Below are 14,353 nucleotides of genomic sequence, written 5' to 3' on the forward strand. Positions count from 1 at the left end.
CTCCCTGCCCTGAGCCCTAAAACTGACCCCACGCTGCACTTTAAACTGCCCCTTGCCAAAAACTACCCCAACCGCTAGACCCGCCTGCCCTGAGCCCTAAAACTGCCCCACCCCCTGCCTTGGGCCCTAAAACCCGGCTCCAGCCCTTAAAATGACGACCTCTTCCGCCCCCACCCTGAGGCCTAAAACCCTGCCCCCTGCCAAAAACGATCCCGACCTCCAGCCGCCTTGCCCTGAGCCCTAAAACTGACTCCCTCTTGAAAACTACCCAATCCCCCACCCTGGGCCCTAAAACCCAGTCCTTAAAACTACCCCAACCCACCCCCGCCCTGAGCCCTAAAACCCTGCCTCCTGCCAAAACAACGATCCTGACTCCCTCCGCCCTGAGACATAAATCAGCTCCACACCCCTAAAAATTATTCTTCCCCCCCACCCGGTCGCAGACGCCAATTACCTGGCCGCGTCCAGAGCTTTCTCTCCTGATCCTTCCTGTTCCTCCTCCTTCCCATCCACACAGCTAGACCATTGTCTGCATTAACCCCACATATACGTGGTTAAGGCCGATGCGTTGTTTAGGGCAGTGTTGTTCTGCTTGCGTGGCAAGGGCACGCGTGGCTCAGTCCTCATTGTAAAGCCCATTTCCCCTTAAAAACACATTTACCTCACATTTCTGTGATGAAAAGTCCTGGAATCTGAGAGGCGCCACACATTTCCTTCCACCTAGTGTTCTCCTTGGTCTCCCAATAAAAATGATACCTCACTTGTGTAGGTGAGCCAAATGCCTGTGACAGGGAAGGGCCAGAAACATGTTGAAATTGAGGGGGGAACTGAAGTGGGTCCAAAAGGGCAGTTTTTTCCATACATTTTGCAGCTCACTCTGCCATGAGCACTCACAAGTGGGGCATAATTTTTATCAGTACAGATGGGGCAATGCTGGGTGGTAAGAATTTTGTGGATTCCTGCGGATTCCGGAAGAGTCCATCAAAGAAATGTAGGGAAAATGCCTGATTTCAGGTAAAGTTGGAGGTTTGCAGGGCATTGTGGGTAAGAAAATGGCGTGGGATACATGTGAAACACACCACCCTGGACTCCCCCAGATGTTTAGTTTTCAAAAGTGTCTGTATCTTGTAGGTTTTTCCAGGTGGCAGCATACCCAAGTCTAAAAAACTGCAGCTGCTCACCATTGCAAGTGGGACAATATTAGGAGTAAGCCAAGCTTTACTGGCCCATATGTAAAATAAACAACGAAAAGAGTCAAATGTCCTCTTGCTTGCCATTGCGATCAGATGTTTTGTCCATGGGGGGTGATCAGGTATTATTATCGCTATTTGCACCCCAGGGGGGCAGAAAGGCTGTGTCCCTATTTATTTGGGGGAGGGGGGCAATTGCCATGCCCATGTTGGGCAGCCCCCACCCCTCTTTTAAAAAATAAAATATTGCCTGGTGCCCAGTGGGCTTTCTCCTCCCCCCGGGGGGCATATCAGGGGTAATTACCCTATCTGTCCCTCAGGGAGGGCAGAAAGACTTATGTGGGGTTAGGGCAGGCCCCCCTCCCCTCTTTTATTAAAAAAAACCCTGGTGTTTAGTGGGATTTCTGCCCCCCATAGGGGATAGAAAGACTGTGCCTATTTTTCAGGGGGTGGAGGCATTGCTGTGTACGTTCTGGGCAGCCCCCACCGCTAGACGTTTCTAAAAAAAGAAAAAAATCCCTGGTGCCTAGTGGGCTTTCTGCCCTCCCTCCCCTGGGAGTTGACTGGGGGTAATAACCCCGTCTGACCTACGGGGGCAAAACAACTGTGGGGTGGGATGGGGGCATTGCCTTTCCCATTCGGGGCAGCCCCCAAACCTCTTTTATACAAAAATTTCCTGGTGGCTGGTGGGCTTTCTGCCCCCCCTGGAGGGGGCAGATTACGGGCTATTGCCCCCATCTGCCACACGGGAAGGGGGCAGAAAGACTGCATTATTTTTATAAAATAAGGGGGGTGCAAAAGCCCTTGCTCAAAGGGCCATTCCTCCCTCCCTCATGGCCTAGTGGAGTGGATCCCAGTTTGGCCAATGCCCTCCTTGAAATCTGTGATCAGGTGACTGAGATATGTCCCTGAGCACCGAAGAAAATGAAAGCAAATGAGCTGATCATCTCATTTACTTTCATTTTTCCTGTAATGACGTCAGTACGCAGTGCGCGCCGATCTTCATTTCAGGGTGGGGATATTTTTTGCCTTAGTTGCTGGGGAAGCTCTTCCTCAGCAACCAAGGCTAAACATATCCAAAGGAAATCCCACTCGTGCAGGCACCAGAGGGATTTCCTATGCCATGTGCATGGATGGCCGGGAGCTGTCCGACGCATTTGAGCACTGCGGCGTCGGATGGCTCCCAATTGTCCAACGCACGCAAAGGGTTAAGTAAACAAAAGTGATGGATGGAATGCTTGAAGTAATCTCAGCCACTGTTAATTCCACAGGGCCACATCCCAGCCCATCATTATTTTGCAAACCATTCCACTGCTGTTTGAACCAAGCCATATGCAAATCAGTCTTTACTCTACTCCACTGGGAACAGTCCAGCCCGAACTGCCAGGGCTGGTCCGCCCTGAACGGGAACCCATGCAAGCCTGGACTGGTAGTGTACCAGCATGTATAGTACATCCCCTCAGACATAGGGAATTGTGAGTTTTGACAAATGTGTGCCTATTCATTTTGGTATGCAATATGCCATGAAAGATTTTGAACCTGGCTCAAGTACTCGCCAGTCAAGCATAAACACAGGATTCTCTTTCCACCTCAACTTATCCCAGACCCCCCTCCCCATTTGTTGCTCAGCTTGTCAAGCATATTGTGTGTATTAGTCTATTACAGACTTGGAAGAGTGCCTTCTCAGGGAGTGGGCGACCATCAGCTTATTTTGTAGGTGAGGGTGATTCCTGGAGGTCTGTCAAGTCTTTGACAATGCAAGAAAGCTTGTTCTTGAGTGACAAATATTTATATATTTGCAGTTCTAGTAGGTCAGACTCCTCCTTGAGTTTCAGCTGCATTTTGGCCCTTCTTTTCCTCAGACATCCTCCATTTTAGAAAGATTAATTAAATTCAATTTTCAAAATTCTAGCCAGATCTTCCATTGCCTTCCAACCTGCACTTTCCCATAACTGCTGCATTTCATAGGTCACCCTACCCCCACTCACCCAATCGAGGGTCATTTTCCACATTTTCAGAACTACCTGTGGGGGCCCAGGTAAGCTCCTCCAGTATCATTCCATGTAATTATTTCCCGATGTCTCCTCCCTTACCTATCACATACTTGTCAGCCTATGCCAAGAGTTCCTGGGATGTGAATGCCCATTTGTTTATGTCAGTTGAGATGCCCAGTATTATTTGTTTAAATCTGACACCATTCCTCCAGAATACACCCCTTTCTGCAAAGTGGTCAGTGGTACCACACTCCTCTGTCCCTGAGCAACGCACAAAGGATAACAAAAATAATTTTGTAGGATCCACAACAGTGCGTTTTGTGAAATACTCACAAACATGAGCAGAGAGATAACCTTAAACAAAGCATCTCTGCTCATCAGGGATATTTGCAATTCCCTCCGGTAGGTCATGTCGTTTTTAAAGTCTCACAAACAGATCATACATTTGTTCCGATAGTCTTCTCTACAAGTGGTAATGTGAACATCTGAATTTGTACGTCAACGACAGAGGGAGGTTTGATGTTGATTCCTTTAGCAATGATATGGAACTCTCTTTCCAGGCAATAATACCCATGTTCACCACAACGAAGGGAGTTGGTGGAGGTATTCTAGAAGGGAATCTCTCTTCTAGCTACCACATATGCATTTTCTCACAGCTATTGATGTCACCAAGGATCCCTGGTTTCAGTCCAAGGTTTAGTTTTAGATTATGACTGTATCCAACTATCTTCTCAGAATGTCTGAACATAGGTGCACTACCACGTGACTATTTTCCTCATCATACCTCAAAGCAGCTTGGGCCGCCACCTACATTATCTTGAATAATTTCTCTTGCGTGGTACATTTTTTGAAACAGCCCAACCAACTCAACCTCGCAGTTATTTCCATCTCCCTTTGGAAGAGTGAAGCTCTAATGGATCGAATTGCCTAGTACCTTTTCCCAGCACTTCAGTAAGGTAAGGTCATCTTATGCTCAAAATGAATGTGGTGTACAGTTTAGCTTTAGGTTTAGCTTTAATGAAGAATATGGGCTTCCAGGGGTAAATGATAACTGGAAAGCAGGTGTCATTTGAATAATTGTGTAGACGTCCTGGTGGCAGAAGCGCCCTTGAGCTCCTCAACTGATTCTTATGACCTTTGTTCAAATCTTCAAATTAACTGGTCTCATTTTTGTTTACTTCTGTTGAATTTCCTAGTCGTCTAAATCGAATGCCCCTCAGTTGACATTTCCATCCCATTCTTTGATTTTCATTTATGGCTCAATTACCCCCTCCAGGAGCATGAACAGATTGTTTGAGGAGGCCAACCTATATAATAAGCGTACTTGCACCCCATTATTTTTCATTAAACTAATCAAGGTTGCTTGCAAGCAAAGTATAACCATTTGCTATTTATAGTTTATTGTGACACCTTTCATATTTCTAGGCAGCCCTCCATCGTATAAAGTTGTAAATCACAGCTCTTGGTTTTGCATGGTAAACTTCACACTTCTCCCTTCAATTGCTTGAAGTAAGAGTTTCTCAAACGTGGAATTCTACAGCACATACAGGGATCTCGGAAGGGAAATTATTTCATATAGTAAAGCACTGTTTATAATGTACTATTCAGTCTCCTCATTTTTCCAGAGATCTGTTGACTAATGGATCAGAGTGGTGTGGGAATCTCCAAGTGTCAATGTGTCTCTGTCCATTTGCGTGAAATTTACCTTTAGTATACCAACCCCTCTCCCTAATGGTAGCTACATGGATGTGGCACATTTATCGTAATTTCCAAACGTTTTCTAAAGCCTTGACCAGAGGCAACTTTTCAGACCACCATGTTTTCCCAGCTCATTAATATACTGCTGAAATGAATGGAGGTGTGGTCCTCAACTACAGCCCCATAAACACATTACAGAGTCTATCCTATGCTGCTCAGCAATAGTGAATAGGAATGGAAACTGCAATCCGTCAGGGTATATCTCTTCTACAGTAATGCGCCAGAGAGTTAACAAGTGACAAACTTGTGCTACCAGTGCACAACACACCAGCATCCACCACCTCAAAATGGCACTCTATTTCCATCATCTATTACTTCAGAACATAAGAGGCAAGGGGGCTAGGTATCCTTCTTGCTATCAGTCCCACCTTTTCATGTTTAAACAACAATAGAAAACATGGGTCTCGGGCCCTCAGCGGAATTGAGCCTCTCTCCTCTGAAGGTTGGAACTTCTGAAGTACTAACATTGAGACTCGAGATTACTTGATGTGTCTGGAAAAGTAGCACAGGTTTTCTTCCTGGAGTCTTATTTAAAGAATGTAGCTGCCTTGCCCCCTACTCGCCCCATTGCACCGCTTCTCTTTTCATAGCTTGACACCATCTGCAAGGTCTGTAGATTCAGAGACTAGCTTCCTAGATTCTTCAGTTGAGGCAAGATTGTTAAACACAGCTAGCCATACGTATTGGTGAATTTAGCTTTCAGCTATTCTGTCTGCTGTGCTGATGTGCCTCACCAAACTCAGAGGTGATAGAGATTTTCATTTTTCCCCTTGTCAACCCTGAAGTGTTACTTCCAACTCTTCTAATTTGCATGCATTGGTTTCACTTTTAAACTCAACATCACACCTCTAATTAAAGAGTCATGCATCTATAATTGATTGACAAGACTATCCTTGTCTTGCACAGTTTAAATGGAGTACAGGGAGAAAAGGGCCTTCTCTCTTTGGAAAAATACTTTATACACAACATCCTCCACTACTAGGGTCTGCCAGCTCCCTCCAGACCATAAAAAGCCTATCATTTGTGCCAGACCTTGCCACAGTTGCGCGGACACCCACGTGCGGTATATATAGTCTCTTCCTGTTTCGTGCAACAGTCCATAAAATGCTTTAAAGCCAACAAGGGCAGAGAGCCAGAGGAGGGTTAGTGTTTGGCTAAGTCTCTCTTAGCCAGCAACGTGCCCAGCCTCACCGGTGTTCTATTCCCACAAGGTTGTCCATATCTTCCAGAATACCCAGCAGGGTCCTCTACATGGAATCCCACCACCCTGGATAGGATTGAGACTATTCATGACCAGTACTGCCTTATAATGGGGCAGGCCCACACCGTATGGAAGAAGTTCTTTCTAGGCGCAAGGCACCTCAGACACGCAGGAGAAAGAGACACCTGGGCCCTCCAGAGTTGGTAAGACGTGGGGTATACTTGGTGAAGATATTAGAAATAGATAAGCAGAGCAGAGATCGCCTACACACGGGGAGCCATACAGGTGCCATACAGGCATCCCATCAGTTGGCCTCATCCGGAGGATCCACTCATTCCTCCAAGGGGCTCAGCAGGTCCAGGGAGTTTACAACCAAGGTTTTGTAAATATATGAGATCCCGCCTTATCCCAGGGGACCTATAAGTAGCCGCACTTCTAGTAGATTATAATCCAGGACATCTCCAAGTCATTGTGATAATCGGAGAGAGCATGCGGGAGCTGTAGGTACTGTAAGAATTGTGATTTATGCAGGTGAACTTTGGACTGGAGGTCCTGAAATGAACGAATGGGACTCCTGTCCCGGACATCCCCCAGTCTCAAAATGCCAGGCTGGTCCCACCCCTTGAAACCTTCGAGAGACCTGCCACCCATGCTAGTCACCAGCCCACCCACAGGGAGTTTCCATTGTAAGTCATTGGTCCAAGCCGGTCCAGCGCAATGATGCCCTCCAGACCCACAAACACCTCTTTTTGTGGGGGCTGGGAGCCTGTCAGTGACTGGAGCCCCATATAACTTATGTGTAATGTTTTTCAAACCAATCAGCGCTATTTCTCCCCATGTAACCAGTCATTTACTACCGGAATGTGTGCAGCCCAGTAATATAGATGGAGATCCGCCATGGGGAGCCTTCTGTCATATGTGGCCTGGACACTCTTACCAAAAGCAACTCTGGGGGTTATAAGCCAATGGGAACCTCCGTACCAATGAGGCCAGAATGTTAAAACAAGCTTGTAGAATACAAAGGAGGACATTGTGAACAGTGTGTATGAGCCCAGTGAGTATCATCATTTTGAACAAAGCTATCCTGCCCATAAGGTTAAGGGGCAGCTTATCCCAAGTGGTCATGTCATCATGGGCCCTACACGGCAGTGCACAAAGATTCAAGCTACATGAGAGCTCCAGCTCCCATGAGATGTGCGGTCCCAGGTAAAGAAAACTAAACGGACATATGGGGAGCCCAGGGTGCAAGGCCTCATCTTGACTTTCATCCCACAAGGAGACCAAGAGAGACTTATCCCAATTAACCCTCATTCCAGAGCCAAAGGTGTTAAAGATATGAAGTAATCTAGGCCCGTCACAGTGGCTTGGGAGAGAAATAGAAGGACATTGTCCACGTAGAGGGCCATCCTGTCATCCGTCGCCAGGCCCCAGTCAAAACCTCACACGTACGCATCACCAAGGAATGGCCAACATGAAGAGGAATGCGGATAAGGGACAATGCTGCCTCGTACCCCATTGAATAGGAAACCTGGAGGATATCACATCATTTATTCTGCACAGGCCTTAGGGGGCAGCATATAGGATCTTGATGTAGGCCTGATCTCCATCTTAAGAAGAGTCCTGGAACGACCAGTGCAAAGTATCAAAAACTTTCTTGAAGTCGATAAGCATAAGTGCAACTGACCTGTCAAGTGCACAAATGCGGGCCAGCGCTAGTTGAACCCTTCTAATACAATATCTGGTGCTATAATGTGGAATAAACGTGCATTGGTCCAGGTGGACCAAGTGGGCCAAGACCTTCAGGAGACCATTAGCCTACAGCTTTGCTTAAAGCTTAACCTCTGTATTAATGAGGGAGACTGGGTGATACGAGGCACACTGGTCTTGGGGATGACCCAGCTTGGGCAAAACCACCAGCGACACAAGATCTATCTCTGAGGGAAAATGTCCCTTGGAGACTGCTTCTGCAAACATATCCAGAATGGTAGGAAGGATCACTGGCCGAAGCCTTTGATAATACTCCACCGTGACTCTGTCTGGTCCAGGGGGGTTTACCCGTATTAAGGACAGACAGCACCTCACCCTCTAGTATGCACAAGGTCGGTATCTGGTACCAACATGTAATCAATGTGGTACAGCAACCTGTGTGCCACTGAAGTATGGGTGTAGCCCCGGCAAACAGGATTCCAAATCCTCCACATGTCGCTAAGACCTAGGCCTACAGCCCAGTTGGCCAATGCTTTACCCGCCCACAGTGAGACCCCTGTGGGCTTGTGCCAATCCCGGTTAGACCTAATGTTATTAAATTCTCCCCTAATGATCGTCACCCCCTGGGGTAAAGCCAGTATTAGAGCCCGAAGTCTCTCCTTGTAGTTCAGAAATCTGGCTATCAGAGAACGAGATGGTGCCCGCAGCGGAGGTTTCTGTGCTGGTGATCTATGGGCCCTTTCAATTACAAAGCAGGGGGACAATAGAGCACCATCAAGCCAGGACTGAATCCATTGTCCCAAAATGTTTCTTGAGAGGTGCCATCAGCCCACTTTGGGAATCCCACAAACCGGTGATTATTATGCCGAGCCTGGTTTTCAGCATTTTCCACCCGGCCCTGGAGAGTTTAAGCTCAGTGCGAGAGGCAGGTCTCCTCCACAGAAAGGTCCTACACGGTGTCCTCCAGTTCAAAGATCCAACCTTCTGCTACACAGTCAATGGCCTGTTGGAGGTCCTGCTTCAGCAGGGACACATTGGCCCCTATTTCTCCAATCTTGACCTCTAGCACAGATGTCGAGTCCTGAACGGCCTGCAAGATGACATCGGTATTGTCCCCGCCTTAGGGGACCAGTTCACTGGGATCTCCCTGTAGGAAGCTGGCTGTTTATATAGTGGACCAAAAAGAGTCCAAATAAACCCCAGAGACACAAATGACATCCCAAATGCTTTATTTTGTGGTAGTGTGGGTGAGCTGTTAGGCATATAAGAGGGTAGTGCTAAACATGCAAAGCACACAAACACACAGTAAGTGAGACACACACTCAATAAAGAATTCCAACACCAATTTATAAAACTAACACATACTTTTATATAAGTTTAGATACAAAATCACTGGAATCAGGTGAGTATATTGAGATAGGATTTCTGGAGTTTTCAAAAGTCAACAGCTCAATTTTTGGATTGTGAAGTAATGTTATCCTATGGGGGAAAACATGTACTGCATTTAGACAATTCAGAGTGACGTATGGGACTGTTCTCCAGGACTTAGGGTGAGTATGGGGCAGTGACCAAGGCCACACCAACAGGTCACTAAGGGAGGCTCTGGGGAGTCTGGGTGCAGAGGTGTGTTACGGCATAGGGTGTCCCCTTCACGTCAAAGGGAAATTGAGTTAGGAAGTTGCTGCCAGCTGGGACTGAAAGGTCAGTCCGGAGGAACAAACAGGGGGGCTCGACCCTTGAGGTCCTCGGGCATGTGGGGACACCGTTGGGCCACTTCTCCTCAAGCTAAATGGCTCTGGCGCAGTGGTGTCTTTTGCAGTCGGGTCCAGTGCTGGGGTTACTCACGTTTTGAGGGAGGCCCAAAGAACCAGGTTGCAGGCGTGTACTGGGGGTCCAGCATGACCAAGCCAACAAGTGGGCTTGGGTCTCATGACGCTGGGAGACGTGGCAACACCCTTGGTTCTCTTCTCCTTGGTCTGGGGTGAATGCGTGCAGAGGTGTCCTGAGGCATCAGGTTTTTGTCTCCAGGTTACTCGAAGAAGAAGAGGAGTCTACAGAAAGAGGCTGCAGATGCCGTCAAGAAGTCCACAGTGGGCGAACTCAGGGTGGCTTTGTCTCTGGAGGGCCTGGGGATCATGCTGCACTGTTGGCCCACTGCAGCTAGGGCTAGGTGGCACAAGTGCAGAGCTTTGAAGCCTCCTGCCTTGGAATGCAGATTTGCAGGTCATCCTGTGTAACACCCCTGCCAGAGACATTTTGGGGGTCATTACAACATTGGCGGTAAAAGCCGCTTACCGCCGTGCAGAAGACTGCCAACACACCGCCGTGGCTGTGGTATTCCGCCACGGTCATTATGACCCGCAGCTCGGAATCCGCCAAAATGTAGACACCCACACAAGTCCGCCACACCAAAGGTCAGTGATAAACTGGCGAAAACAAAACCTCCAATGTCACGCCAACAGGAATACGCCCACACTATCATGACCCACGAATCCACGCAGCGGTCTTTCATCTGTGGTATTCCATTGGCGGTACACACCGGCGCGTTCAAAATACACACACATTTACAAAACACTACCACATTGGACAAATCGAAATACACACACCTGATACACATACACACACCACTCCCACACATCCAATACAATATAAAACACACACCCACATCACCCACAAACCCCTACTACCAAAAATTTGAAAGAAGGCCAGAGACAGACACCACAATCTACAAACCAGCATCCACAGGCACTCAACACCATCACTCACACAACATCCACGCACCTCACACAACACACCACTAAATATCACCCCACACATCACAACACACACCAACCCACACATCACCCACACCACCCCATGGCACGGCAAAGACACCCCAGGTTCTCTGAGGAGGAGCTCAGGGTCATGGTGGAGGAAATCATCCGGGTAGAGCCACAGCTATTCGGATCACAGGTGCAGCACATAGATAGGAAGATGGAGCTATGGTGAAGAATAGTGGACAGGGTCAATGTAGTGGGACAACACCCCAGAAATAGGGATGACTTCAGGAAGAGGTGGAACGACCTACGGGGGAAAGTGCGTTCCGTAGTCTCAAGACACCACCTTGCGGTTCAGAGGACTGGCGGCAGACCCCCACTGCCTCCCCCACAACTAACAACATGGGAGGAGCAAGTCTTGGCTATTCTGCATCCTGAGGGCCTCGCAGGAGTAGCTGGAGGAATGGACTCTGGTAAGTCAAATCTTAACTATTACATCCCCCACCATACCTGCATGCTATCACATACCCCCACCCTCGCCCTCACCCCCATAACTCCAACTCCTCTCAAACATCCCAATATCACAAACCACCCATCCCAACACCAAGCCCTGCATGCAACACCAAAGCATGGACACCCATCACCAAAGCATGGCCACTGCACATACCCATACACCCCCCTAAACCATCATCACACAAGGTCCCACACAGGAATGCAAGCACTGGGGTACACGGTCACCCACCCATTGCACACCATGGCACACACAGATGCAATAATCATGCTTTTACACCCCTGCAGGACCCCTACCCAATGTCACCGGACAGGAGGGTCCAGACATGTCCACACCACCAACAGAAGAGGCCCACAGTGATGAGAGCAGCTCTGTCCAACTGGATCTAGACGACCAGCCCGGCCCATCTGGGACCTCGGGACAGTCGGTTCCCCTCACACTGGCACAGGCCACCATAGAGCTTGCCCCCTCTGGAAACACCAGCACAGCACCCACCCAGCGGGCCCATACCTCTGTCCCCAGGACACGTCAATCAGCAGTGTGTCCACCACTACAGGGAACCCAGGCGAACTCACCACCCCAACAACAACAGGGACCTGGGGGCAGTGGCAGTGGGCACACGGTTCAGGGGACAGTGACCCAGGGAAACAGGTGAACTGGGAGGGCTGCTGTGCGACAGGGGGAGGACAGGCCCAGGGAAACCACTCTCCACGAGGCCCTCTCCAACGTAATGGGAGCCTACCATCATTCCCAGGAGACAATGGCAACGGTACTGGCCAAGTTTCAGGAGACCCAGCGGCTGCAGGAGGAACAGTATTTGGGGTTCAGGGAGGAACTCAAATCCATCAATTCCACCCTGGGCACCATCGTAGGGGTGCTGAAGGAACTCCTCAACACCAGGAGGGACACTGTGGTACAACTAGGGGCCCCTGACACTAGCCTGGATGATGAACTGCCCACCACCTCCGCCGGCGCTAGTGGACAGGAGGCACCGTCACAGGACCACCACACCAGCGCCCCTCCCCCTGCAGATGGAGAACCACACCGCAAACGGTCCCTGAGATCCAGGACAAAGGCAGAGAACGATGCCAAGACCCCCGCCAAGAAATGAGACCACCCTGATTGTCATCCTTTTGTCCCACCTTGTCACCCTGTCCATCCTCAAACTGCCCCAGCTCCACTTCCTATGCCTCTTTGGACAATGCACCTGTGAGACTAATAAACTGGACTCTGCCATGGACATTCCTCCACCATCACCCCTCACCATTTTACAACCCCCTCCAATATTGAGCACTAAAATAAACACCCTTAAAGCACAAAACTATCTGGAGTCTGTATGTGATTTCGAATTAGTGTATTAGCAATTACAGTGACAAAATGCTCTTTCAAATGTAATGTCAACATACCTATGTCACACAGCTCTAGTCCATGAGGAAACAAAGCAAATGTTACACAGTGGGACCCACATCTGTGAAATGGTAAGGGCAAGTGACAACTCAGTGACCATACACTGGGTGAAAAGAACATACAGTAGAGAGGTAGTAGTGTTAAAGTACATGTAGCAGGCAGGTTTGTCTTTGTACCTGTGTCTCACTGGAAGTATTGCAGGATCACCAAGTTCCTGTTGTCGATGTCCTCTTCTTCTGCTTCCTTGTCTTCACTGTCCACAGGCTCCACAGCTGCCACAACACCTCCATCTGGACCATCCTCCTGCAGAAAAGGCGCCTGTCGTTGCAAAGCCAAGTTGTGAAGCATACAGCAGGCCACGATGATCTGGCACACCTTCTTTGGTGAGTAGCATAGGGAACCACCTGTCATATGTAGGCACCGGAACCTGGCCTTCAGGAGGCCAAAGGTCCGCTCTATAATCCTCCTAGTTCGCCCATGGGCCTCATTGTAGCGTTACTCTGCCCTTGTCCTAGGATTCCTCACTGGGGTCAGTAGCCATGACAGGTTGGGGTAACCAGAGTCACCTGCAAATGGCGAGGGACAACTTTTAGACACACACTAACTCTTAGGGATATCCCCAGACCAAGACAACTATTCCCACTGATTTGGTTCCAGGTGCTCACCTAATAGCCACACACGGTGTATCTGGAGTTGCCCCATCACATAAGGGATGCTGCTATTCCGCAGGATGTAAGCGTCATGCACTGAGCCAGGGAATTTGGCATTAACATGGGAGATGTACTGGTCTGCCAAACACACCATCTGCACATTCATCGAATGGTAACTTTTCCGGTTTCTGTACACCTGTTCACTCCTGCGGGGGGGGGGACCAAGGCCACATGTGTCCCATCAATGGCACCTACGATGTTGGGGATATGTCCCAGGGCATAGAAGTCACCTTTCACGTAGGCAAATCCTCCACCTGAGGGAAAACGATGTAGCTCTGCATGTGTTTTAGCAGGGCAGACAACACTCTGGACAACACATTGGAAAACATAGGCTGGGACATCCCTGATGCTATGGCCACTGTTGTTTGAAATGACCCACTTGCAAGGAAATGGAATACTTACTGCACCTGCACTTGAGGGGGGATTCCTGTGGGATGTCGGATGGCTGACATCAGGTCTGGCTCCAACTGGGCACACAGTTCCAGGATTGTGGCACGATCAAGCCTGTAGGTGATGATCACATGTCTTTCCTCCATTGTCGACAGGTCCACCAGCGGTCTGTACACAGGAGGATGCCGCCATCTCCTCACATGCCCCAGCGGATGGTGCCTATGGAGGAGAACAGCCAGCACAGAGTCAACCAACTCTAAGGTACCTACACACAGCTCACTCAGAAAACTATACATAACCCGAAATTTGCCTGTATGAGTGTTGAGCCAAGGCCTAGGTATGTGTGACGCAGTAAAAAATAAAGCCATGTGGGCCCCTGAAATGGCGGCTGCCTGACCTGTAAAGTGGGACGATGGGATATGAGGTAACTGGGCTGGCGCTGTACACCGTCGCGGTAGGCGGTCGAAGACCGCAGCGCAATTCAGCATTGTTTAACTTTGGACCCTATGGGTCCCAGGAGCCAATGACGATGTACGCCGTGGGTGACGGTACGCACCGCCGCGGACGTGACCTCCATTTTCTATCTGTTCAATCACTTGATACCTGATCTTCGACAGGAGAGGACCTACACTGCAAGTGCTGCTGTGACCTCAGTCTGGAAGAGACAATGGCTCGTGTGTCTGGGGCAAGGGCCCCTGCCTTTACTTCGGAGGAGTTGGAGAAGTTAGT

Source organism: Pleurodeles waltl, chromosome 4_2 (genome assembly GCF_031143425.1).
Source record: "Pleurodeles waltl isolate 20211129_DDA chromosome 4_2, aPleWal1.hap1.20221129, whole genome shotgun sequence".
Lineage (NCBI taxonomy): Eukaryota > Metazoa > Chordata > Amphibia > Caudata > Salamandridae > Pleurodeles > Pleurodeles waltl.